This window comes from Schistocerca nitens, chromosome 3, assembly GCF_023898315.1.
Source record: "Schistocerca nitens isolate TAMUIC-IGC-003100 chromosome 3, iqSchNite1.1, whole genome shotgun sequence".
Taxonomy (NCBI): Eukaryota; Metazoa; Arthropoda; class Insecta; order Orthoptera; family Acrididae; genus Schistocerca; species Schistocerca nitens.
In genome coordinates, this window is record NC_064616.1 from 687758800 (window position 1) to 687786356 (window position 27557).

The window sequence follows — 27557 nt, forward strand, 5'->3', positions numbered from 1 at the left end:
AGGGTTGAATCGTCTGGGGAACGTCAGCAGTGTCTAAGATTCTCAAGAACGCCGTTATGCTGCAAATCGCACTACAAACTGCCGTTTGCGACCTCAAAATGTGTGTAAAGGAACGACCCAAGAAAATGGGTGGTGTCGTTGACGCCCTCTATTCCACCTCCCGAGATGTCTTTTTGTCGATTCTGAACGGCAATGTGTCTGAAAAGATTTCCTCGGCCACACTTAAGAAAACCGCTTTATTTCGGCGCTAGGTGTCGCGATTCTGAACTCCACAGCAAATATGTAAAGAGTGTGGGTGAGATATAGGAAAGATATCGTGAACCTCGTACGCGGTGGCGTTGTACGGAATTGTGGTGAAATTTGGTACCAATGTGACATCATTAATACACCTTACACGAACTTCTGAGCTCTGACCTTTTTCCCCATGTGTCGATGCCTGGCTGTTTGGTGCGTTGCCGAGCCTGAGGGTGATTTCGCAGGGAGCCACGCTTTTGGGCCATTACAAAGGTAAACCAAACTTCGAACTCCTACTTCGCAAAGGGACAAAATTACGGGGTTTCCAAAACGTGACCCTTTCACTGTGTTGTGCAGTGTTGATTATGTTTTTCATTTCACCGGCTGTCTTTTAACTGATATATTAGGGTGCCTCTTTCGGACACCGTTGACATATGACAATTTTGCATTTAAATTTCTGTCACCTTTTCTGCCCTTCTCTGTTTGGTGGTGCCTCTTGTTGTAGCAAGCATACCGATTTATGAGGCTGTCAGGCAACAAGCTTTTCGAATCATGGGACCTTGTGCCACCTTAAGTAGAACCTACACGCAGTTTGAGAAAGTCTATGCAGCACTCTGTGATTACGCCAGTTATTCTTAGGTATCATTATCTCAATCCACAGTTGAGTTGAGAACGTTTTCACGTTTAGGAAGGATACGATTTGCAATAAAGGCTATCGTAGTTAATCCGGCGTCCCGAAATCTCATATTTTCTCACAAGTATTATAAAAAAAATTGATTGTCTGCTGAGCATACTCGTTGTTGTGTCCCAAGTATAAACTACCGAATGAAAAGTTGGAATTAATGACAGCTTAGAAGATTTATTCTGAAAACAAGGTGAAACGTAACTCAGCGCAACCACTCGTGTCCAAGTCCACAGCCAAAGTTCATCTCCCGTAAACTCTATCATAGCAACAGCCCTTCGACTGAGAAGTGACCTACTCTGTACTCCAGGAAGCCCACCAGACGACGCCCCTTCCGGGCCGCGACGACGCGACTTAATCACATGGGGCTGCATCCTGATTGGCTCCGTCAACTCCAGCGGCATGACTGCTGCATCTCTTGTGGTACCCCCACTGTGAACCCTTTGAGGTATGCCGCGCTGCTGCCACAGGAGCGTTGGCACACGGTGCTCGAGAAGGCGGTGGCTGCGTCTTACGTGCGACCACCGTGCTGTATGAACGCACGGCACAACACCCATGATAAAAATATAATACGATCACGCTAAAAATATACAGAGACGTTCATGGATCAATTTGTGGTGGCTTACATGTCACATAGTATGAATGAATCGCTAATTTTTTTGCGGCGTTAGGATTCCAATGTATTGAATTCTTAAATGCCTGAAATAGGCCGGCCGAAGTGGCCGTGCGGTTAAAGGCGCTGCAGTCTGGAACCGCAGGACCGCTACGGTCGCAGGTTCGAATCCTGCCTCGGGCATGGATGTTTGTGATGTCCTTAGGTTAGTTAGGTTTAACTAGTTCTAAGTTCTAGGGGACTAACGACCTCAGAAGTTGAGTCCCATAGTGCTCAGAGCCATTTTGGGCCTGAAATAGAGAGAAACCGCCCAAGTAAGTTTAGCTGAGCTATGGATCTCCACTTTCCTTTGCTCTGGAACCTGTACTTCTTGAGCTGTGTAGTGATTTATCACGAAAGGCTCAGGTACCTAAACAGTGGAGGATATTCCATATCGCATCCCTGCCAAAACAGAGTGAGAAAACAGTGCTCGTAATCAGCATTCACGTCTAACGTTTAATGTCTAGTCTCTGCAAGATTTTGCGGAACACGATAGTTTAAAACAATCTGTACAGCGCTGTTACAGACTTTATAATATATTATGTTTATTTTTTTATTTTTTATTTTTTATTTTATTTTTATTTTTGTTTATTTATTTATTTATTTTTTGCAGAAAAAAGCTCTACGATTTCTAATATACGCACAGCTGAATCAGGCTTTTAATTTGCTCATACTTGCAGCCTTCTTGGATGTTAATGATGCCTATAATAAAGTTCAAATTCTACTGCTCGACAGGACTTACGTGACAAGAGCATTACTTGCAAAATGGGCAAATGTTACTACAATTACCTACGCAATACAAGTACGACACACACTGCGGATGGTCAGATATTTAGTGGAATCTTTCCCAAAGGAAAACTATATCCCTCAGCATTGTACTTTTCAGCTTGACCCTTCAAATATTAGAGTGTGATTACTTTATCCCGTCAACGAGGAGATGTAGAATATCAACGATACATACCGAAAGTAATAACGAGTAGAGGAGAACGGATCGTTTTCATCAGGCACTAGATAGCTTTAGATATACTTTCCTTTCAGCAGTCCCAGTAATTCAACAAACAAAACTGGCATCATATTCGCCTTGGTGGCAGAGACATATTGGAATGCTCCAGCCCAAAATCCACAAGAGAAATCAGATCTTCTGAGTTCTAGCTTGTTCTAACTAGATCAGTTGATGCTGAAATCAGTTTACAACTTTAAAAACCTTTAACGCCTAACATAACGAATTTTGGTTGCGTGCTGCACAGCTCTGCTTCTTTGTCTCGACTGAAAGTTTTAGATGACCTAGAATCCCATCTCCCACACGTCACTTGAGTCTTTCTTAGGATGAAAGCTACTTCAGTCACAAACATGGAACTGGTGATTCTCGCACCAGCTACTACACGAATAATCATCCATAACAATGGAAAACACGTTCATCAAAATATCATATGTAAGACATTGCGATTCAGAGGAAGAAATCCAGGCCTTTAATACTAATGTCATACTGTACGACGTAGTCGTCAGAAATTCTCAGTCAAAAGTAAAATTCAAGTTTGCTAGAGAAATATGGTCCCAAAAAATGATTCATTGTTCATCGAACGGTAGTCAAGTTACTAATGTGACGCTATCTGCGAATTGTTTAAATTTTGCAAAGTGGCCTTTATTATACTGTTCTTGGACTTGTTGAAACAAAATGTTCAAAGATGGCTCGAATATACGTAACGGGTTTCAGGTAGCTACTTACGCTGTTGAGACAATGGAGGAGGACCAGTCATCGGAGCTTCCCCCTAAGAACTGAAGTATTTGCTGCTTCGTTACTTACTAAAGTCGTTCTAATTTCAGCAAACCGATAAGGTAACAGAGTTCTAACATATACCAGTTTCATAAGGGCCCTAGTATCTCTTACAAGGGCAACTTTGGGGATACTTGAAAAAATTTTGCAAGAGTACAGCCAAAGAAATCATAAAGGAACGAATGAGTGTAGTTCGTTCCCTTTTCAATGGATATCAGCCCACATCAGTCTACACTAGAAGAGTCTTACAATTTGTTGGAGCAGATGAATAGTTACTAACAACTTCTTCAAACATATACTCAAAACATATATTTCAAATCCGACAGATGCGAAAGAATTGTCGCTAGAGCTAAAATGTATCATAAATTGCGTTCTAGATGAGTTCATGCTACGTAAAATAATGAAACATGGCGAAGAATCTCCATGATCTAACGATAAAATTCGAAGAATATTACGAAAAACAGATATAGTAACACTCCTGTCTCAAAAGGGAGTGTAGGGAGCTAGACCGATGGAACTTAATGGTAACTTCCGTAAGAAAACCTATGAAAGAAACCTACAGTTCCAGTATCAGCTCCTGGTGGAAAATCTACCAGAATGTCTAGCAAGCTCTCGTTATCTATAAAATCAGTGAACTGATTCAAAACTTAAATCCTGTCTCTTGAGAATCCATCTTACCTTGTAACTGAAACTAATACACAAAAAGAGGCATCAAAAATTTCTTTGCATATGAAGATACTTCCATACCAATATTTAACCGCTGCATGCTCCCACAAATGAGACATACTGAAAAGCACTAACGTTGCACAGAATCGTGACTTATTGTAGCACCTTTGGAACCGTGTTATGGAGACTTGGAAAAGCTACATGAAGAAAGCAGTGTTCACGTCCTGGACAGTTTTAACGTAAAAATATTTGTCATTAAAACTGGCACTACCTTGCAGGTCAGTCAGTTACATCTGCGCATGCACAGGGCGCTTTTAACTGAAACGGCAAATGGTCTCGAAAATGTATGTAAGACTGACGGTCTCCTAAAACCTGTATAAAATTATCGTTGTAGTTCTTGCAAGACCACAATGGATTCTTCAAATCTCATCTTTTCTTTAAAACCAGTGAGCTTACGGGAAGTCGAGTGTCTTTGTCAGAATATGTCCCTTCTACAACGCGATTTTCCTTTTAAATACAACCCCATCAAATCAGAAAGAAGTTACCTCGTAATGTCTTACTGTGGGCAAAGCGCAGTCAAGTCCACTTAAAATGCGAAGTCTGCAATCCATTCCAGATCTTCTAATTTTCGTTCCTGCACTCCTTTTTCGTTCAAAATTCAACAATAGGGAGATTTAAATCGAAAAATCGTTCTAGGCATGCCCCTTGCCTTAACCAGCTGACTTTGCTCTAATGAATGAAGTCTCCATGCTCTTCGTTCAATTCCACTGAAAACTGTTGCAACTAAAAATGGAATAATAGGAGTGAATTCAGAAATTTAAGGTATTCGTACCTACAATTTTTTCAAGTGCTCCATGTCTGTAGATGTAGCACAAAGTACTTCATGTACAGAACGCTGAATCAAATCTGTCGATAGTTATAATGTTTCTTTCTTTCACTGTAATTTGAATGTTTAAATTCTTTCTGCATGGTACCATAATGTCACTTCGTAGCGAATAAATAGTACCCGTAGCTTATGCAAATTGAGAATTCTCATCCTTCTCTTCTGTCATTCCCATTCATTTTTAAGGCTTCTGACAAGAGATCGCTAAAATGCCTCTTTCCATGCAAACTCCACTGGACTTGTGAACGTCCTTCATACCACGAACAAGTAGCGAATGGTAAACAGCGCTGACATCACGATTCTGTCGAACTCAGACTTATGCGGACCGCAAGATGCCGCACCGCAATGCTAAATGGCTAAATAAAACGTCGCGCTGTTTTTTTTTTTTTGTTTCTTTATTGCCGAATTATAGACCTGTTACCTGATGTTTAAAACAGGTCGTACATCTTACAATTTTCGTTTTTCATCTTTTTACAGTTTTCTTTTCTTTTGTTTTATCTACAACATTTACAAAGAATGATACTTTTCAAAATAACAATAATTTAAGGTTGAAATATAAATAAAATTTTGTTGTTTCTTTAGAAGAATATAAACAGAAGATAGGATAGAGGAGAGATTTGTTAGTACCACTACCGAATGTGACTGACGTTGAATACCTCGGAATGGTTTCTTCGAGCCGTTGACCGCCAGTCACACACACACATACACACACACACACACTCTCAAATGGTTATTAGTATAGAAATTATGTTGCTTATCCTATTTATTACTAATCCTATGTATTAACTACTTTAGGTGCCCATCCATGTACAGCATTTGGTGATTTCTTGGCTAGATCGTCAGCACCTTATGCACTGTTTCAGGGACTTCAGAGAAGGACCGAGCAAAGCCGGGTGACAGGCCGGGCCTTTGGCCCGCGTACACTGCACGCGTTAAGTTTGGAACGCCGTGCCCGGCTGTGGACTGGAGGAACTAACAGAACTCACATGTTATGTCTTACGGCGAATGTTCATTCGGAGTGAAACATTGGGTGTAAACTATGGAATTATAATGGCATCATTGATTTTCTCATGATACGAGCATTATCTGATCAGAAGTATTCGTACACGCTATGTAATGCAGAACTGTCCACTGGATGCCAGGGGAGATGACCGACAGTATAAAAGGAGGTTGTGGGTGTATTGTGTTGTCAGTAGAAATGCAGTAACAGCACAATGGGTCGGTCTGGAGAGCTCAGTGATCTCGAATGTGGACGAGTCATTGGATATCACCTGAGTATCAAATTAATCAGGGACATTTCAACCCTTCTAAACTATTCAGGTAGACAATTGGTGACGTAGCTATGATGTGGAAACGTGGGGGAACAAACACAGCTAAATCAGTACCAGGCTGACCTCTTGTACAGACGGACAGGAATGTTGAGCATTGCATAGTGTAGTTGTAAAAAATCACTTTAAATCAGCGGAAGAAATCACTCTTGGATTCCGAGGTGCTAACAGCAGTCCAACAAGCACAATGACTATGCATAGGAAGTAAAAGGATAATGGGTTAGAATATTGAGCAACTTCTCATAACACACACTTTTCTGTAGTCAGTGCTAAGTGACGCTGCAGATGGTGTAAGGAGCGACGTCATTGGTCACTGGATGACTAGAAACGAGTGATTTGGAGTATGAATCATGGTATAACCTGTAGGAATCCGATGGGAAGGTTTGGGTATGTCGAATTCCTGGGGATTGTTACCTGCCATCATACGTATTACCAACATGGAAGTATGGAGAACATAGTGTTATGATACGTGGTTATGTTGTAGCGCTTAAGAAAAAGCTAAATACGGAAATATAAGATGACATTTTACACCATATGTAACGCATACAGTAAGAGGAACAGCTCGGATTCGATGTTTGCTTATATCAGCATGACAATACACCCTGTCACAAAACAGTATCTGTGAAGCAATGGCTTATAGACAATAACATTTTTAAAATGTACTGGACTCTCCAGAGTCTTGCCCTGAATCCAATTCAACACGCTTGGGATGAGTCAAGAAGCCAGCTTAGCTCCAGATCCCACAGTCTGGCATCACTACTTTATCTGGTTTCGGCTCTTTCTGCTCTGTTATTCCTTCACAGGCATTCAGAAACCTCACTGAAAGTATCCCATTCAGAGTTCAAGGAGTCAGAAGGTGATGGATGGACACACCCCATATTAATGTCGAATAACACGTGTCTAGATACTTTCGATCAGATAGTGTAAGTAATTTATCACAAAGGACCAGCATCACAATCAGTCTGTTCGCCGACGGTTGTGTTGAAAAAATGAGAAACTATCATCACTAGTCGATCATAAGAAAATTATGAAGGACTTGGACAGTACATCCACTTGGTCTAATGAATGGCAGCTCTCATTGTACTAATTCAGAAATTTGCTGTTGAAACTGCGATAGAATGTTCCTATTAGATAAATTTAGATGAACGGTGTTCGAGAAAGACCCCTGCCTTCTTTGTACATCTCCGAGGGGGAACATGGGAGTAAGATTATAAGATTAGAGAGATTAAGTGGCGTACAGAGACCTATATCTAGCATTTTTCCTCGCTGCATTAGCAAGTGAAATAGGAGTATAAATGCAGATGCAATATATGAAGGGGACAGAATGTGCTGATAAGTGTGCCAAAACCTATCACGAAGCATATTCCTAATATGTACGTTCAAAGTGCACTTTATGTGCACTGTCTGTGATAAATGAATGTACTCTTAGTGGTGAGACTTTTCTCTTTCTTTCACTGTTTTCTGCGAGTTGGAACCCTGTGATACAGGAAGGGGAGCTGAGGGACTTGTCGATTGCCTTACATTTACATTTACATTTATACTCCGCAAGCCACACAACGGTGTGTGGCGGAGGGCACTTTACGTGCCACTGTCATTACCTCCCTTTCCTGTTCCAGTCGCATATGGTTCGCGGGAAGAACGACTACCGGAAAGCCTTCGTGTGCACTCGAATCTCTAATTTTACATTCGTGATCTCCTCGGGAGGTATAAGTAGGGGCAAGCAATATATTCGATACCTCATCCAGAAGATGATCTCAACTGATAGATTGCCCCTGAAACGATCAGCTTGTAACACGTCAGATAGTACCAATGGAATCGAGCTCTACAATTTAATTGCCTTATTATGACGTTCATTTTATAGTCCGTTTTTCTTTCAAGAGAAAAACAGTTTCCTTTCTGAATGAGATTATATACCTTTCTTCCTGCTCGAAATGTTCCATGAGATGTGAGATGTTATTTTCTACAGAGATCCCACTTTGAACGGGAGAGAAAAAAGGCTTTGCAGCAGGTCCACGATTGCAGGGGCATATGCTTACGTATGTGTATGTGTTACTGTCAGCTGAACGAGTCTAGATACGAGTTTTTTTCCTGTGTGTAGTTCCTTTAACTGCAGGAGAGATTTGAGGTACAAGAGTCAGCAACTTAATTTCCTATATTTTATTTTCCTCAATATATGCTTCACAGGCTCGACTATGAAGATTATGATTCTGGGAGCCCTTACACACATTAATAGTGATGAAAATAGATCCAACATTCTGGTAGCTTCAGTTTTCGTTTTGTGACAAACGTAATCAAATGGTTCAAATGGCTCTGAGCACTATGGGACTTAACATCTATGGTCATCAGTCCCCTAGAACTTAGAACTACTTAAACCTAACTAACCTAAGGACAGCACACAACACCCAGCCATCACGAGGCAGAGAAAATCCCTGACCCCGCCGGGAATCGAACCCGGGAACCCGGGCGTGGGAAGCGAGAACGCTACCGCACGACCACGAGATGCGGGCCAAACGTAATCATTTATCTTCTTTATCGTACGGTAACAAAATCAAAACCACCTCTGAAATACGAGCACTATTAACGTTTCACTCTGATTCGTGGAATTAAGAACGTCATTAATCTCATTTGTTACTAGACGTGAGCCCGTCATTCAGTCATTAACAGAAGCTGTGTCTGCGATTGTCCAAAAATTCTACAATGTTAGTTTTAAGAAAATGTGGTTTTATATCAGTGTTCTTGTAGCAGTTACTTCCAGCCAATATCTATCTATATAACTGCATATACGGCCACTTCGCCATGCATTATGTCGATGCCCAGCAAATAGCAGGAAGCTCCCATTGTCATCTAGTACTGGTACATTTTTTACTGAACAACTCAGGACGAAATTAAGTTTATGGCTGAACAAACGTTTAAAAGTAGAATAGCTTTAGTGCTCCTGCAGTCTCCATTACATTATCAGAAGAAGCTGACACACTTGGCGCCACGCCACAGCGGCTGCTTCGTCCAGCCGCATCTTGTGGCTCCAGACTGCCCGTCGACTGTCCCATTCGTGGCGTTGCGCGGAGCTACGTTGTACAGTCAGCGGATTAAATTAATTCAACTTACAACCATTTCACTTACTTTCCGTACGTAACAAGATATTTCTCGACTTTTTGGTCTATATACTCCAGTGATGGCTATTTCACTGACATTTTTAGTTGTTAATGTTTGCCCTCCGACAGAGGTACCTGGGTATTCCTGAGCATTCCATAAATGAAGTGCAACCATCACAATCGTGGGCTAAAAATGTTGCATCTTCTGTCTCTCACGTATACGAAAATCTGTTCAATAGCCTCTAATACCTGTTTCCAAATGGCTCTGAGACTGTGAAACTTAAAATCTGAGGTCATCAGTCCCCTATACTTAGAACTACTTAAACCTAACTAACCTAAGGAGATCACACACATCCATGCCCAAGGCAGGATTCGAACCTGCGACCGTAGCAGCCGAGTGGTTCCGGACTGAAGCGCCCAGAACTGTTCGACCACAGCGCCCGGCTCTAATACCTGTACATGAAATTTGCATTATATCTGCCATAGAGACGTATCGTGGTGCTGCTAAGTTCAAGACAACGAACTAAACGTTGCTTAAAAAAACATCTAACTTATTGAAATTCAGTTTCGATCACTAATATCATCCAGAATGTTGCTGAATTACTGAGTCAAATGAAAGTAACATATTTACAGCTTATAATGTCTCTTTCGGAGTGGTCCCACACTCTCCAGTATTCCCTTGGAGACTAAGCAATGGTGTGCAGTATTTGGCACTACCTAAAGTGTAATTATTCAGAAAAATTAACACGCAACGTAATTTTTAAATTCCAAAAAGCTTCTATACTGAAATAAGTAATGTAATAGTAACAGTTTGGTTGTGTATTGATAATTACGTTATCTCCTCTATAACTGTCAAAGGTCAGTCAACATGCTAAATGTGATGCTATTATTTCGATGAAACAGTAAGAGCAACGATGTTTCTCTACTAAAAAAGCTGTGTCTATTAAGCGAACGTCTTTTGTAGCTTTTGTTAACGAGCGTCTCTTACAAACGAGTTCCAAAGCAAATGCGACAAAGTTTTCCAATCTAAAGCACATAATATTTCCGTAAAGTTGCTTCCAGAAGGAATTCAGACGTTAGTAACATATTCTTATTTACGTTCCTCCTATACTTCTCTTTACTGTAACACGAATTTCGTTGGCATGTTCCACATAAATACATAACCGGAAATATATTTGGTTAGTGGAGTTACTAACTGAACTACAAATAAATGAGTAGAAAGTAATGGGTGATAAAACAATGACTTTAATTAATTGTTGGCAAATTGCTTTGATATGAACTAGACATTGAGGGGTGCGTTCAAAACAACTTTCTTTCTCCGATGGCCAACGGTCTCTAAGCTTAGTACATCACCTTGTTCGCTTTTATTTATCTTCTGTGTTTTATAAAACTACGTTTAACCTAAAATAGCCATAGACTACTACCCAATTTCTGCATTTGTGGTAACAATTGGAAATAATCTCTGGTTGTCGAACATAAATATAGCTCTGCTTACACGCAAGCGTAACGGATGATGAATGGAAGAAAAAAAAATATCTATGAAATAATTTGCACTGAAAACAGAGGTGCGCCACTCCACCTATTACAAAATGTTCTCACTTTAAATAGATTGGTTGTCAATGTTTGAAAATAGATATGTATTTTTTTTCTTAACCAGAACTTGAAACTGTATTTCAAACTGACTTTCTTTGGATGCAGTTGTAAAGCATCATCATTTCTCAACAATTTCAATTTATTGTTTGCACCTGTCAAATGCACGTGTCAAATGTGAGTGCCTATCATATTCCACTCATGATTTTCTCTGTAACAACACAAGAAAAATAAATCCATGCGACAGTCAACTAAGCACATTACATCGATTTTGTAGGGGTAACAGTATCTGAACGACAGGGTGTTGGATAGTCAGTGAACTTACCAGGACCTAGAGGAGGATTGTCGAAAGATATTGCACTTACGACCAAGCCAGACCATCCGAGTCTTATTGCAGCTGAACCGTCACCGTAATCGCATTAATCTAGTTAGAGAACCATGAGGATCGAAATATTTATTGTCAGTCTGGTATTTGAACCCCCTTCCTTAAGGATGCAAATCCATTGTCTTAGGCACTGTACCACCTCTACCACGACTTTTTTCAAGAAGTACCGTAATAAAATTCTAATTTGCTCATCTTCATTTCCGTTGAAGGTGATTACCTTGAAACACTCATCTAGCCGTTTGTTAAGAATAGCGCAAATTCACTTTCTCCATTAATCTCTTCGTTAAACACTCTTAAAAATAGATAATATCACGGTGAGTTTTAGATTTTCTTTGATTAGATTAGATTAGTTTTTCGTTCCATAGATCCGTTCTGAGGAGATCCTCGTGGATGTGGAACATGTCTATTTTTTTAAAAGCTGAAACAGCAATACTAATAGTATGAATATATACAATACATCATTTGTTTCTATTAAAAAATTCGTCAATGGAGTGGAAGGAGTTGGCCACTAGTAAGTCTTTCAGGCTCCTTTTAAACTGATCTTTATTTGTAACTAAATTTTTTATGTTTGCTTACAAATTTTTGAAGATGAGTGTTCCTGAGTAGTGAACCCCTTTTTGAACTAAAGTAAGTGGTTTTAAGCCCTTATGTAGATCATTTTTGTTCCTGGTATTGTATGTATGAACTGAGCTGTTTGTTGGAAAAAGAGATATATTATTTAGGTCAAATTTCATTAGGAAGTAAATATACTGAGAGGCAGTAGTTAGTATACTCAGTTCTTTGACGAGGTTTCTACAGGACGTCCGTGAATTTAGTCCACAAATAATACGTATTACACGCTTTTGGACTCTGAAAACTTTTGTTTGACTTGAAGAGTTACCCCAAAATATTATACCATATGGCATTATGGAATGAAAGTAGGCAAAGTATGCAAGCTTTTCCATTTTTATGTCGCCTATGTCTGCTAACACTCGAATTGCAAATACAGATTTGTAAAGGCAGTTCTGTGGTGTGCTCCTCCCAACTCAATTTATTATCAAGTAGTAGTCCCATGAATTTAAGACTGTCGACCTCTTCTATCTGCTCTTCATACTTTATGTATATGCTGGGTGGAAACCTCTCACAGGTTCTGAATTACATATAGTGAGTCTTTTCGAAGTTTAATGCCAGTGAGTTGGCTTTAAACCATTTATTAATATCCATGAAAATATCGTTAGCAGATCGTTCTAGAACTACACTCGACATATTATTTATTGCAATACTTGTGTCATCTGCAAACAAAACGAACTCTGCTTCTGGCAGTGTAACTGATGAGAGATCATTAATGTACACAAGAAAAAGCAATGGCCCTAAGATGGATCCTTGTGGGACACCACATGTAATTTCTTCCCATTCTGATAATGACTGATGACTTAATTCATTAGTCCATTGCACTGACACCCTTTGTTTCCTGTTAGTGAGGTATGACTTGAACCATTTTGACACCATATAATTCTAATTTATTTAAAAGGACGTTGTGGTTCACACAATCGAATGCCGTTGACAAATCACAGAAAATACCTGCTGCTTGTAACTTGTTATTTAATGAATTAAGTACATTTTCACTGTAGGTGTAAATAGCCTTCTCGATATCAGAACCCTTCAGAAATCCAAACTGTGTTCTTGATAATATGTTATTTGTGGTCAGATGGTTGAGAAGCTGCCTGTACATTACTTTTTCTAACATTTTTGAGAATGCTGGCAAAAGTGAAATCGGTCTGTAGTTTGATGGTATCTCTTTATCCCCTTTCTTGAATAGAGGCTTAAAATTTTAGCCAGTCAGGAAATGTCCCAGTTATAATTGACTGGTTATACAAGTAACTTAGAATTGTACTAAACTCACAAGAACATGCCTTAATTAAATTTGTCGATATTTCATCGTAACCACTAGAATGCTTTGTTTTTAAAGACTTTATTATGGAAATTATTTCTTTTGGTGAAATGAGTGACATCTTCATGTACCTGAAGCTATTTGTAAAGGCTAGTTTCAGATATTCAAGGGCATTATTTACTGATCCTGACAATCCCATTCTATCAGTATCAGATATAAAGTACTTGTTGAATAGATTTGCCACACTATGCCCATCAGTTACTAATGTGTTATCTACCCTTAGTGCTATTTGCTCCTGTTCCTTTCTGGTTCTACCAGTCTTCTCTTTCACTATATCCCATATTGTTTTTATTTTGTTCCCTGACATTGCTATCTTCTTCTCTTAGTGCATTTGTTTAGATGTCTGAATTACTTTTTTTAATATTTTGCAGTAATCCTTGTATTTCGCTAAATCACCAGCATTGGAGCTATTCTTGGTCGACGGATACATTTTCCTTTTTGTCTTACAGGAAATCTGTATTCCTTGTGTAATCCATGGTTTTATTATAGACTTCTGTTTAATTTGAGTAACTTTTAGAGGAAAACAGTTTTCAAACATGGTACTGACAGTGTTCATGAATGTGTTATATTTTTCATTCATGTCATGAGTACTATAAACATCCTTCCAGTTCATATCTTTCTGCAGTTTTCTAAAACACTAAATTTTTGGTTGATTGACTACTCTCCTGAACTCAGATTTAGCAGTCTTGATAATCTGCTTAGAATTTACATCTAAAACAAGGAGCTGCATGTCATGATCTGATAGTCCATTTATTACAGGTTTTATGGTATGATTTTGTTCCTTTGATTTGTCTATAAAAATGTTATCTATGGCTGTCCTTGAGGATTTAGTGATCCTAGTTGGAAAGTTTACAGTGTGAGTTAGATTGAAAGACAACATTACTAACTGCAGTAAATGTTTACTGGAAGATTGCATTCGAAAATCTGTATAAAAGTCACCAGCAATCAAAATTTCTTTGTTTCTTCCTGTTAAATAACCCAAAAGAGCTTCTAGATGATTTATGAATAGATTATAATTTCCTGCAGGTGCTCGGTAAATAGTTACTATTATATAGGATCTCTTATGGAAATCTAGTTCTGTTGCACATGCTTCTAGATGCTGCTCTAAACAGAATTTATTAATGTCAATGTTCTTGAATTTATGGCAGTTTTTAATAAATGTGGCAACCCCTCCTCCATCTATATCTACGTTGCAGAAGTAGGAAACTAGGTTAATTCCTGAAATGTTTAACATATCTATACCAGTGGTCACTTGATGTTCAGAGAGGCAGATTATGTCAATTTGGTTAGATGAATTCATTTCATCGACTAGTTCATCAACTTAATTTCTGAGTCCCGGAATGTTCTGGTGTAATGAAGATAACTGATACTGCATACTAATGGGATCATAACTGCTTTGGCGAAGATGAACTGGCAGTTTCTGATTACTTTCTGTTAAACATTGTTTAAATGGAGGCTGTATGCTAAAAACTGACTCCAGTTCATCTGTTTCCTCAAACTGCGTGTGGTTGCCAATCTCTCTTGAAAATCGTTTTCTTTCCCCCTTCCCTATCCTAAAAAAGGCATCCCTCTGACACCTGTGACCACTGGTATTTTACCACTTGTGACAGTGTCCTCCCTTAAGTTTCCTGCACTCAACCCAGACAGTTTTCCCTTCCCTTTCCTACTGAGGTGAAGGCCATGCCTAGTGTAGTGCCACCGATCGATAGCATCCACAGGAATCAAACCAATATGGGACCCTATATACGTCCTGAGCAGCCACTCCAACTCCAAGTTCACTCTCCCGACGGAAGAGTTCAAATGAGGCCGATCATGGCGTCTCAACACAGACACAAATCCCACACTCGTATGCTTCGTTGCTGATGCTATCTTCACCAGGTCACTCTCTATGGAATATTCAGAGTCTCTGTCAGTGCTATTTCCCGGACCACCCACTATAACCACGTCATCCTCCTTTGTGAAATTCTTGCATAAAGTACCTAAATCCTCTGTTACCTGACCCAGATCTGCACTAGGCTTGAAAAAGTTTGTGACCTGGTAATCTGGACTTAGATTTTCCTGCAGTAGTTGGCCAACACCTCTACCATGGGAACTACCTAACAACAGAACTTTCTTTCACTTTACAAATTTCTCTACCTTTTTCAAGTTCTTGAAAGCTTGTTGTGCCCTTTCTACAGCTTCAGCTACATGAGGCTCATCCGATTCTGACTGAGGCAACAGGTCAAATCTATTTTCAAGATTTATGACAAAGCTGTCTGATGCTCTCCTTTGCCTGTTCCCCCTATTACCTGTTGCCACTTCCCACCTCTGTTCACCCTTCTCCCTCTTTAGCCTGTCCAGATCCTCCCTTGCCTTGTCTAGGTCAGCTTGAAGAGCTGCAGTTTTCCCTTCCTGTTCCAGTATTTTCCTATCTCTACTGCAGATCCTACAATACCATTGGTGAGCCTCATTTATGTCCCCATTTCCCACGCCACTACATTCGCACCAATGAAAGAAACTACAGCACCCATCACACCACACCCCGGAACTAACGATCCTTCGGCATGTCACACACTTCTCACTCATGGTAAAAACAGAAATCGTATAAACTGATTTAAGTACTGACTGAAACGTAAACAAAGGACCCTAGGAACTATTCAGGACAGATATAAATAAATTGAAAGAGTACTGAATAAAAAAACTGATGATTACATGTAAGCTTAAGTCACTGTTTACTTACGGTACGCGCGTGTGAAATTAAGCTAAAATCCGTGCTATAGACGCGAGAAGGAAAATAAACTTCTTACCCCATTTAATCTTCTTTAACACTTCACTAGCACTTCCACGAATGTAACAACACTTATATTGTATTTATACCAACTGGAAACGTTTACCTATAAGTTTAATTCACTGTTTACTTACGATTCGCGCGCGTGAAATTAGGCCTAGGATTCGTGGTGCAGGCGCGAGAAGAAAAATATGCTTCTTACCCCGTTTAATCTTATTTTATACTTCACTAAAACTTTCACTAATTTAACGACGCTTATATTATATTTATAACACCTGTAAATGTTTAAAAATAACTTAATAACAACTCTTTTTATAATTATTTAGTGCAGCAAATATTCGAAGAGTATCTATATCATAAACACAAGTATAACCTTCATAAGTTTCATACAGAGAAATTACATCAGCTGTCCTTAATGCTAGGTCTACTAAAGATGAGATTTTGAATCCCGTTTTCTGCTAAGGACTTTAGTAGTACTTCGCAATAATTAGAACAACAAGATGCTAGCCGGCCGAAGTGGCCGTGCGGTTAAAGGCGCTGCAGTCTGGAACCGCAAGACCGCTACGGTCGCAGGTTCGAATCCTGCCTCGGGCATGGATGTTTGTGATGTCCTTAGGTTAGTTAGGTTTAACTAGTTCTAAGTTCTAGGGGACTAATGACCTCAGCAGTTGAGTCCCATAGTGCTCAGAGCCATTTGAACCATTTGAACAAGATGCTAGTAGAAATTCGTTTGACGAGATGACTCTGCCTTAACCATTGGTAGAAAATAGATAACACAGTCATTTGAGAGTGATTGGTGTGAGATATAGTTAAAAACATTAGTTTTATATTTGAAATAGTTGTTTGCAGAAAATAATGTTGGTTGTGGTCGTCATTGTGAACTTTAGTTTCATACTACTCTCTCCGCTAGTCTATCTTGTGCAAGCTTTTTCGTCCCTGCACAATTAGTGTGACACGTACCCATTTGAAACTGCTTGGTCTCCCTCTGCAGTTTTTACTCCACACATTTCCCTTCATTATCATATTACCGATTCCTTGTTGTATTAACCGATACTCTCTTTTAGTCAAACTGTGCCATAAGTTTCATTCCTCCGTAATTCCACTCGTTACTTCCTCGTTGGTGATCAGGTATCATCTTTAGCATTCGTCTGCAGCACCATATTTTAAAAACCTCTATTCTCTCCTCGTCTGAACTCTTTATGTCACACGTTACACTGCTTTACAAGGCTACCTTCCAGAAAAATACCTGCTTCCTAAATTCCTAACGTTTACATTTATTTTAGATGTTGACAAATTTCTCTTTCGAGAAATGCTTTCCTTGCTGTTGCCATCTACATTTTACAACTTTCTACTCTCGCCATCGTCTCTTATTTTGCTGTCTCAACAGCCTACTACTTCCAGTGTCCCATTTTCTGCAATAATCCCTTCAGCATCGTCTCATTTACTTCTGCAGCACTCCATTGCAATTGTTGTCTGGATGTCAAAGATAAAACCGTTAGGCAGACGTGGGATATATGAATAGTAGAAAGATCAAGATTAACTCCTGTGGAGAATATTGCTTCTCCCAATTACGTCAGTAGTATGCATTACATGGGTGACATGCTCATGATGTAAAAGGCTGTATTCCGTCTCACTGTCTGATTTAAGGCTACTCTCTTGACAGTAATATGTGTGTGAAATCTTTTGGGACTTAACTGCTAAGGTCATCAGTCCCTAAGCTTACACACTACTGAACCTAAATTATCCTAAGGACAAACACACACGCCCATGTCCGAGGAAGAACTCGAACTCCGCCGGAACCAGCCGCACAGTCCATGACTGCAGCGCCCCAGACCTCTCGGCTAATCCCGCGTGGCGTAATTCATATAAAACACCAATTAGTGCAGGTAAAGTTTTACGCCAGTAACATGTAACATCATTATTTGGCAAAACATTTGCCGATGTACAGGATTTTCGCTGTCACAGTAACTACGAGTATGTAAGCGTGGCAGTGGCAGAAATCCATCATCATTCTCCTATGGTAAGTTGTGGTCTTCTGTGTCTTCGCACTCAGCAATATGTTACATCCCAAACTTTTCCCTTCCGTTATGGTATCTGGAAGTAGTTGTGTTTAGCTGTGACAGAAATGAACTGCTTAGTATCTGTACATAGTGTCAGGCTGTACCATGCCATTCAGACAGGGTGATGATCTTTAACTTAGCAAAAGTTTTTAATCATACTAGTTGTAATTGAGGTATCTTATTGCAGTCAGCTCGATTTTCGGAAAATTCATTTGAAAACTCTGATTGAAGATGGACGGACTCATTATATGTACCTTCATCCTCATGGAGTGCCGCATCTACCAGAATCTGGAAGCGATGGGTTGGCGTATTGTTTTGATGACTTGGGAGTCTCCATAGAATTTGTGCTGCACGTATGATCTTCCAGTAGTTATCTGTATCGTTCAGATGCTCGTTTTCAGTCACTGGCGGATAACCATAACCTATTTTACACATGATTAACGAACGTAAGTAATAGTCATTGTAACGACATCTATTGCATGCTGTTAACATTAAATGGAACAGATAGTGGTACACCATATCTTGCATTAAAGAAGAAAAAAGAGGGAGTCTGCTGATGATGAAGATCGAACTACGCAAATGACGGGGATGAGTAATTACAACGACTTGTATTTCACAAGACTGTGTAGTAGTACAACATAAAACGCTACTTGAGGACAGACGGATGATGATTTAAGGAGATAATACTTTATCAGTTCATATTTAGACAGATGTAGTAGTCATTATCTTCGTTCATATGGGACGAAATTTACTTGAATAAGTCCATTTGTTACGCTTACATTTGTGTTACATGTAATGAGTCAACAACAGAGCAACTGCACGCTCTGTTTCTAATGACTGTGTAGTTTTTGAACCTCCTCCTTGCACCACCAGGATGAACTCACTGACTACGAGATTTCTAGATATGAAAATATCATGTATTCAGAGCATGGGTAACGTCATAACAGCGTATTATATTCGCCGTTATATGTAGGGACAGGAGACTGAAAAGTACTGTATTTAGCAATGACAGTAATACTATTACGTGCTGCTAATGACGTACCATTCTCATGGAGTCGTTTAGATGTCATTTATTTGCTGATTGAAAGAAGATAATTGCAAATTCTCGTTCACTTTCTAATTCAGTGATACTATACTTTGAGGCAGCTACTTAGTGAGGAAACTGATACACGTTTCTGTCACAATATATGCGTCTTTTCCATGTATGTTTAAGAATGACGTAATGATAAATGTCCCTGAGATAGACTAATAGCAGTAAAAAATATCATAACCGCTCTCCCAAGTAAGTGATTAATTCTTAGATTGGTCATTGTCGACGTAGTGTGTGCCTCATTCTTGAGTGAATTTATTTCTTTACGAGAGGCACCTTGTTATCACATTTATTTTGCTGAAACACACAACACTGCAAGCAGAGTGTAAGGAATTGCTTTCAGTATTTTGCCTTAGCAGACAACTACATGTTTAAGAATAAGATCGCAATTGATGCTGTGGGTGAGAAAGAAGGCAGCGGAAATAGCAGACAATGGCATGTCGGCATCATTTAACTGACGTACAGCAATGGATCGTCATTAACGGACTGTCGACATTTTAAACGCCCACTGTGGTTATCACGTGGCTAAATGTTCGTCTTTATGTTGTTCAGGAATTACAGCGTCAACTGCCAACCATAAGTTTGCTACCCAGAAACATACTCAAGAACACACAAGATGTCAAGATGTATGAAGAGCGTTTTTACTTTTTTTAAATGATGCTGCCGCCAATTGACTGTAATAATTTTTATTTTATTATTCTACGATCCAGACTTCAGCCTTATGCCGTTTTCAAGCACAAAGACTTATTTATACGTCAAAAGACATCAAACTGGCACGAGGTACAAATCCTTGTCAAAAAAGTGTATCTTGTCATATAGGCCAGATCTGTCATTAGAAAAAGTGCGAACATCTCTAAAACGCTTAACTATATTACAGACTTTCCCTTCTGGACCCTAAAGCACAACTGTTATATAAAACTGTTAACCAATAAATAGGTATACGCTGAGCTATCGAGACACACTAATGAGAAACAAATGGTAGCAGCATCATTCAAAACATTTACCGTGACTGTGGCTCCAGGCCAAACAAAAACTATCAATATATGATGTGTGCCTATGACCGATAACAGTGTTAATCAAAAATGCACTCTGGAATCCTTGACATCCTAAAAACATCGAAATTACCTTAATTTTGGATAGAGAAAAACGACTGTGACGTAATATTTTCCTTTTTAGCTGCAGTATTTTAGATACACTTATTTCAAGAAGAAATACTAAAAATACATTTAAAAATCATACAATGAAGGCTTTCACGACCGGAAGAATTATCAACAACATTTCAAAATCCTTTCCCTTCTGCAAATAGCTAAACTACCCAAATTCACGTTCGAGAAAATAAATGCGATATTAGATATTTTGTAGTAGGTGTAACTCTGGTCTTACAGCTTCACTATCTTCAAATATAAGGACTCATTTATGTGTACGTCTTCTATTTGCTAATTGTTTCTACTCCTTTTCTGGGTCTTTTCTTGTCAGTGTCCTAGACTGTCCACATTTTCCCCGATACCTACGTTTCATTTGCGAAATGTTCTGATGGAATCGCTCTCTATGTATGTCACTTACAGCACTGCAGATATCGGGGAAGAAGTCCGGATGTAGGAAATGGATTTTAAGTGACAATTTGCAGCCTAATTCATGGTATTTTTCTAGAAGGTAATTCGGAGTCCCAAAGTAGTTTAACTCTTCGATTTCCGAGGAAACCGTTCACTTCTTTAAATGATTCACAATCTGCTTTCTCATGGGCCTGAAGAACATGGTCAAAGTATTTTTCTTTAAGAAGTTGACGATTCTGCAGCTGTTGCGTTTCAAAATTATTGCAGTATAATAACGTGTCTTTTTCGATACAGAAGGCCCTACTTATTGTTCCTTGGTAGTCTCACATACTCTGATCAAACTTATTATATAAGAGATGGATTAAGCAAGGGAAGGAAGGAACTTAACTTTGGTTGATTACTTTTGTCGGTGATGTATGGAAGACACTGTATATCTTCGATACCTTAAACCACCAAGCCCCCCTTCCCCAGGAACCGTGGACCTCGCTGAAGCGGGATGGCTTGAGGGCCTCAACGCTACAGATATCCGTACCGTAGATGCAATTGCAACAGAGGGGTATAGGTGGAGTGACCAGACAAGCATTTGGTTTCTGAAGAGGGCAACAGACTTTCCAGTAGCGCAGGGTCAACAATCTGCATGACTAACTTATCTGGCCTTGTAACTTTAGCCTACGTAGCCTTGTTTTTCTCGTACTGCTAACGGCTTTTATGGGTAACCTACAGCCGTTATTTTTTCCGAAGAAGTGCATCTCTTCTAACTCTTCATTGTGGTTATGTTATGATGGCAACCTCTTGGGTAAAATATTCCTCCACTTGGATCTCTTTGACGGGGCTCCTCAGAAAGCATCGTCATCTCGAGAAAAAACTGGTATTCTATGAGTCGCAGTGTATAATATTAGATCCCTTAATTCGGTAGGTAGGTTAGAGAATTTGAAAACGTAAATGTATAGGTTGAAGTTAAATGTAATGTAATTAGTGAAGTGCAATGACAGGAAGATCTGGACTACTGTCAGGCTGGTACACGTTTATACAGGGTTATTACAAATGATTGAAGCGATTTCACAGCTCTACAATAACTTTATTATTTGAGATATTTTCACTATGCTTTGCACACACATACAGAAACTCAAAAAGTTTTTTTAGGCATTCACAAATGTTCGATATGTGCCCCTTTAGTGATTCGGCAGACATCAAGCCGATAATCAAGTTCCTCCCACACTCGGCGCAGCATGTCCCCATCAATGAGTTCGAAAGCACCGTTGATGCGAGCTCGCAGTTCTGGCACGTTTCTTGGTGGAGGAGGTTTAAACACTGAATCTTTCACATAACCCCACAGAAAGAAATCGCATGGGGTTAAGTCGGGAGAGCGTGGAGGCCATGACATGAATTGCTGATCATGATCTCCACCACGACCGATCCATCGGTTGTCCAATCTCCTGTTTAAGAAATGTCGAACATCATGATGGAAGTGCGATGGAGCACCATCCTGTTGACAGATGAAGTCGGCGCTGTCGGTCTCCAGTTGTGGCACGAGCCAATTTTCCAGCATGTCCAGGTACACGTGTCCTGTAACGTTTTTTTTCGCAGAGGAAAAAGGGACCGTAAACTTTAAACCGTGAGATTGCACAAAACACGTTAACTTTTAGTGAATTGCGAATTTGCTGCACGAATGCGTGAGGATTCTCTACCGCCCAGATTCGCACATTGTGTCTGTTCACTTCACCATTAAGAAAAAATGTTGCTTCATCACTGAAAACAAGTTTCGCACTGAACGCATCCTCTTCCATGAGCAGTTGCAACCGCGCCGAAAATTTAAAGCGTTTGACTTTGTCATCGGGTGTCAGGCCATGTAGCAATTGTAAATGCTAAGGCATCTGCTTTAGCCTTTTCCGTAAGATTTTCCAAACCGTCGGCTGTGGTACGTTTAGCTCCCTGCTTGCTTTATTCGTCGACTTCCGCGGGCTACGCGTGAAACTTGCCCGCACGCGTTCAACCGTTTCTTCGCTCACTGCAGGCCGACGCGTAGATTTCCCCTTACAGAGGCATCCAGAAGCTTTAAACTGCGCATACCATCGCCGAATGGAGTTAGCAGTTGGTGGATCTTTGTTGAACTTCGTCCTGAAGTGTCGTTGCACTGTTATGACTGACTAATGTGAGTGCATTTCAAGCACGACATACGCTTTCTCGGCTCCTGTCGCCATTTTGTCTCACTGCGCTGTCGAGCGCTCTGGCGGCAGAAATCTGAAGTGCAGCTTCAGCCGAACAGAACTTTATGAGTTTTTCTATGTATCTGTAGTGTGTCGTGGCCATATGTCAATGAATGGAGCTACAGTGAATTTATGAAATCGCTTCAATCAGTTGTAATAGCCCTGTAAATACAAAATCAAATGGAGTAATGCAGTGATAGGTCTAATAATGAATAAGAAAATAGGAATATGAGCAAGCTGCTGTGAACAGCATAGTCAATGCACTATCGTAACCAAGACAGACACGAAGCCAACAACCGTCACTGTAGAACCAATTCGTTGGCCAAACATCTGACGAAGAGATGGAAAGAATGTGTGATGAGATAAAAGGAAGCTAAGGGAGAGAGAAATATAATTGGGAAGAGAACCGGAATTCTGTAGCAGGAAATGGAAGAGGAGGATAAACAGTGGGAAAATATGGACTAGAGGAGAGGAAAGAAAGAGGAACCTTCCTGCTAGAATTCTGTACAAAGCATAATTTAGTCGCTACTAAGACTTGGATTACGAATGAGGTAAGAAGTCTGTATACGTGGTGGAGACCTGGAGACACTGGAAGGTTTCAGACTGATTGCATAGTGATAAGGCAGAGATTTCTAAATCAGACTTAAAACTGTGAGACATTTCCAGGGGCTGATGTCATGTCTGACTACAATTTATTCGTTATGAAACTTAAGAAACAGCAGAAAGGTACGAAATTAAGATTATGGGATCTGGATAAATTGAAAGAACCAGACATTATTGGGAGTTTCAGGGAGAACATTACGAAACGTTTGGCTGAAACAGAGGAAGGGAATACGAGGGTTGTCCAGAAAGTAAGTTCCAATCGGTCGCTAAATGGAAACCGCAGTGAAAATCAGAAACATTTTATTTGCAAGAGTTAGCTACACTTTCCAAATACTTCTCTACATAGTCGCCGCTACGACTTAGACATCTGTCGGAGCGTTATACCAAATTTCCAACACCATCGTCAAGAAGGCAGCCGCCTGTGCTTTCCGATAATTCTCTGCGCTGGTCTATAGCGCTTAACCTGCGCCCAAGTGTTGTCTTCGTATCCAGCATTTCATGTGAACAGAGATGATACTCAGGACGAGCCAATTAGGGCTGTGTTGTGGGTGATCGAACACTTCCCATGGAAAAGGCTGCAGGGGCGTCTTCACTGCCCCTGCAGAGTGCTGCTGAGAATTGCCATGAGAAGGAACTGCGTGGCAGATGTGTTAGGTGGGCTGCATTCAGTAAGGCGAAACCTCTCAGTGGGCTCTCCTACTTGATGGGAGACATCGTTGTTCTACGCACCTTTATTCGCTCACAGGGCGCTCACAACTGAAAATAACGTCTTGATGCGATCGACGGTCATACTAGAGACACTACCCAACACATCTGTGCAAAGGTTCATCGGGTTTTCACTGTGGTGTCCATTTCGCGACCCATCGAAACTTACTTTCTGGACAACCCTCATATATCAGAAAACGAATGCGTAGCTTTGAAAGACGAAATAATGAAAACAGCAGATGAGCAAATACGATCAAGTAAGTAAAGATACAAGGCCTAGAACAAATCCTTACATAACGCACGAGATATTTGATTTAATTGATGAAAGCCAAATTTATAGACGATACAACGATTGAAGTAGGCGAAATGGAGCGCAGAAGTCTTGAAAATGAGATTGGTAGATAGCGAAAAATGGCTAAAAATGCACGGCTAGAGGACAAATGTAAGGCTGTCGAAGCATATATAACTACGGGAAAACTAATTAATGCCCATAAGGAGATTAAAGAGACCTTCTGAGGAAAGAGAAGCAACTGCATGAATATTAAGAGCTCAAATGGCAAGCCAGTACTAAGCAAAGAACGAAAAGCTGAAAAGAGGAAGGAATATACAGAGAGGATCTACAACGGAAATTAATTTGAAGACAGTATTATACAAAGGGAAGAAGATGTAGACGAGGATCAGAAGACAGCTATAATACTGCAAGAAGAATCTGATAGGACACTGAGAGACCTAAATAGAAACCAAACCCTGGATTAGACAACAGTCCCTCAGAATTATGTATATCCCTGAGAGAGCCAGCCATGAGAAAACTATTCTACCTGGTGTGCAAGATATATGAGAAAGTCAAAATACACCCACATTTCAGGAAGAATGTAATAATTCCAGTTTCAAAGAAAGCAGGGGATGACACGTATGAAAACTACCGAACAATTATCTTAATAAATCGTGGTTACAAAATACTGACACATGTTCCTTACAGAAGAATGGAAGAACAGGTAGTAGCAGACCTCGGGAAACATCAGATTGGTTTATGGAGAAATACTGGAGCACGTGAGGCAATACTAACGCTACGACTTATCTTAGAAGATCGGTTAAAGAAAGAAAAACGTGCATTTATAGCATTTGTATTCTTAAGCTTTTGACAGTGCTGATGCGCTAACCTCTTTGAAATTATGAACTCAGAAGGTAAGAAATGCAGGTAGCGTAAAGTTATATACAGTTTGTAAACAAACCATACTGCAGTTGTAAGAGTGGAAGGACATGGAAAGAAAACAATAGCTCAGAAGGAAGTAAGACGAGGTTGCAGTGTATCGTGGATATTATTTAATCTGGGTACTGAATAAGCAGTAAAAGAGACCAGTGAGAATTTGGGAAAAGGATTTAAAGTTCAGGGAGAAGAAATAAGGTAACATTGTAATTCTGTCATAGCCAGCAGAGGACCTGTAAGAGCAGCTGAACGGAATCGAAAGGGGTTATAAGATGAACATCAACAAAAGTACAACAATGGTCATGGAACGCTGTCGCATTAAATAAACGATGCTGAAGAGATCAGATTACGAAACGAGACTAAGAGCAGTTGATGTGTTTCGCTGTTTTGGCAGCAAAGTAGCTGATGATGGACGAAGCAGGATTATTCCGTTTCTCGCGAACGGCCGCCTTGAACGCCTTCGCTATCGGACACGAATCTTGACAGACCTAAATTTCGTTCATATCCATATACTACTTACATAGTGCCTCTTCCCATTACTCGCAACGACGCCCAATCATCCTTTCACTGTCGATGCACAACCAATCCCGAATTCCTGCCAATATCAGCGATTGCTGCGACTAGTGAAGTAATGCGTAGCGGCCGTACGTCAGTAGTGTGTGGATAGGTTGGGTATTACGGTCGGTCAGGGACCGTGTCCGGATAGCAAAACGGCACTGGCACGGTAGTTCAGTGTGTTCGGTGCCCTCTGTAACAAAAAAACCTGAGAGAATGGATCAACGATGAACTTGAACAAGCGTCTTGGGACGTCCGCCCGGAACAAATACAACGACTAATAATGAACAAAATGAGATAAAAAAATAGAAAAGACGGTCAAGGCGACCGGTCGTAAGAGACGGTAAAACCTGCTTCGATTCCCGGTTCAGGACAAATTTTCAACTTTTCCCACTGATTTAATTCAGTGCCCAGTAGCAGCTAATGTCGTTATTCCTTTGATTAATTATCATATAAAGGCAGGAGAATCATATGTGGTTTCTGTTGTTTTGGGCATGTCAGAAAAAACGGAAACCATATACAGGGTGAGTCGCGTAAGACGTAACACCCCCATTATTCCGTTGGCGATTGCACGTATCGACAAGCGGTGTTCGGCGAATCATAGCCGACTATGGGGCACATACTTTGGTACATGCACAATAATCACAACGTTTATATTGACCGAGATAATGAGACAAGTACATGTTTTCAAATGGGATGCTATACATTTTTTACCATCATTCGAACGCTCTGGAAAAGACGCGTATAGTGATGTAACGCATGTTGCTATTGATGTGTCGGCAGCTGGGCCAACACCTTGTAGATAGAGGTGGCTTAAAAGGCACGCTAGACTAACGCAGACGGGCGTGAAGTACTGGAACAGGATACGTAATTAATGCTATGAAGAAAAGTACGTAGCTGGTATAATACTTATCTTTAATCAATCATTGTGGTACATCGCACAAAGGAGACTTTAATTACAATCACTGTAAGGCTAATGGCGCCTTGCTAGTTCGTAGCCATTATCTTAGCTGAAGGCTATTCTATCTCTCGGCTAATGAGAGAGAAAGGCTTCGTACGTCTAGTCGCTAGCTCTGTCGTCCGTACAACTGGGCTGAGTTCGAGTCAGTCTCTCGAGACCTGCCTTGTGGTGGCGCTAGGTTTGCGATCACACAGTGGCGACACGCGGGTCCGACATGTACTACAGGACCGCGGCCGATTTAAGCTACCACCTAGCACGTGTGGTGTCTGGCTGTGACACCACATTCCTCCCCCGCAAATCGGCGAACGGTCGTGAGATAAGGCTTCCGCCCGCCGTGGGGAGGACCCCATGTTGACGTATGCGATGAGGTGGGGAGCCTAACAACAGGCGAGGCTGTGCCACCCGCACCCGGCCATTCGGTCCGAGGGGAGCTAGGAAACGCCTGAAAACCTAGTCCAGGGTGCACGTCAACATGCGGTGTATGCGCCCGTAAAGAGACAGGAGGGGCCGAAGGGTCGACCTCCATGTGGTCGGAGAATCCGACGCGCGATGACGACATCTGGTCCGGAGCGGGCAAGAGTTCCATGGCGGAGGACAGCTGGTCACGGGAAGCGATCGGCGGCGCGTGACCCA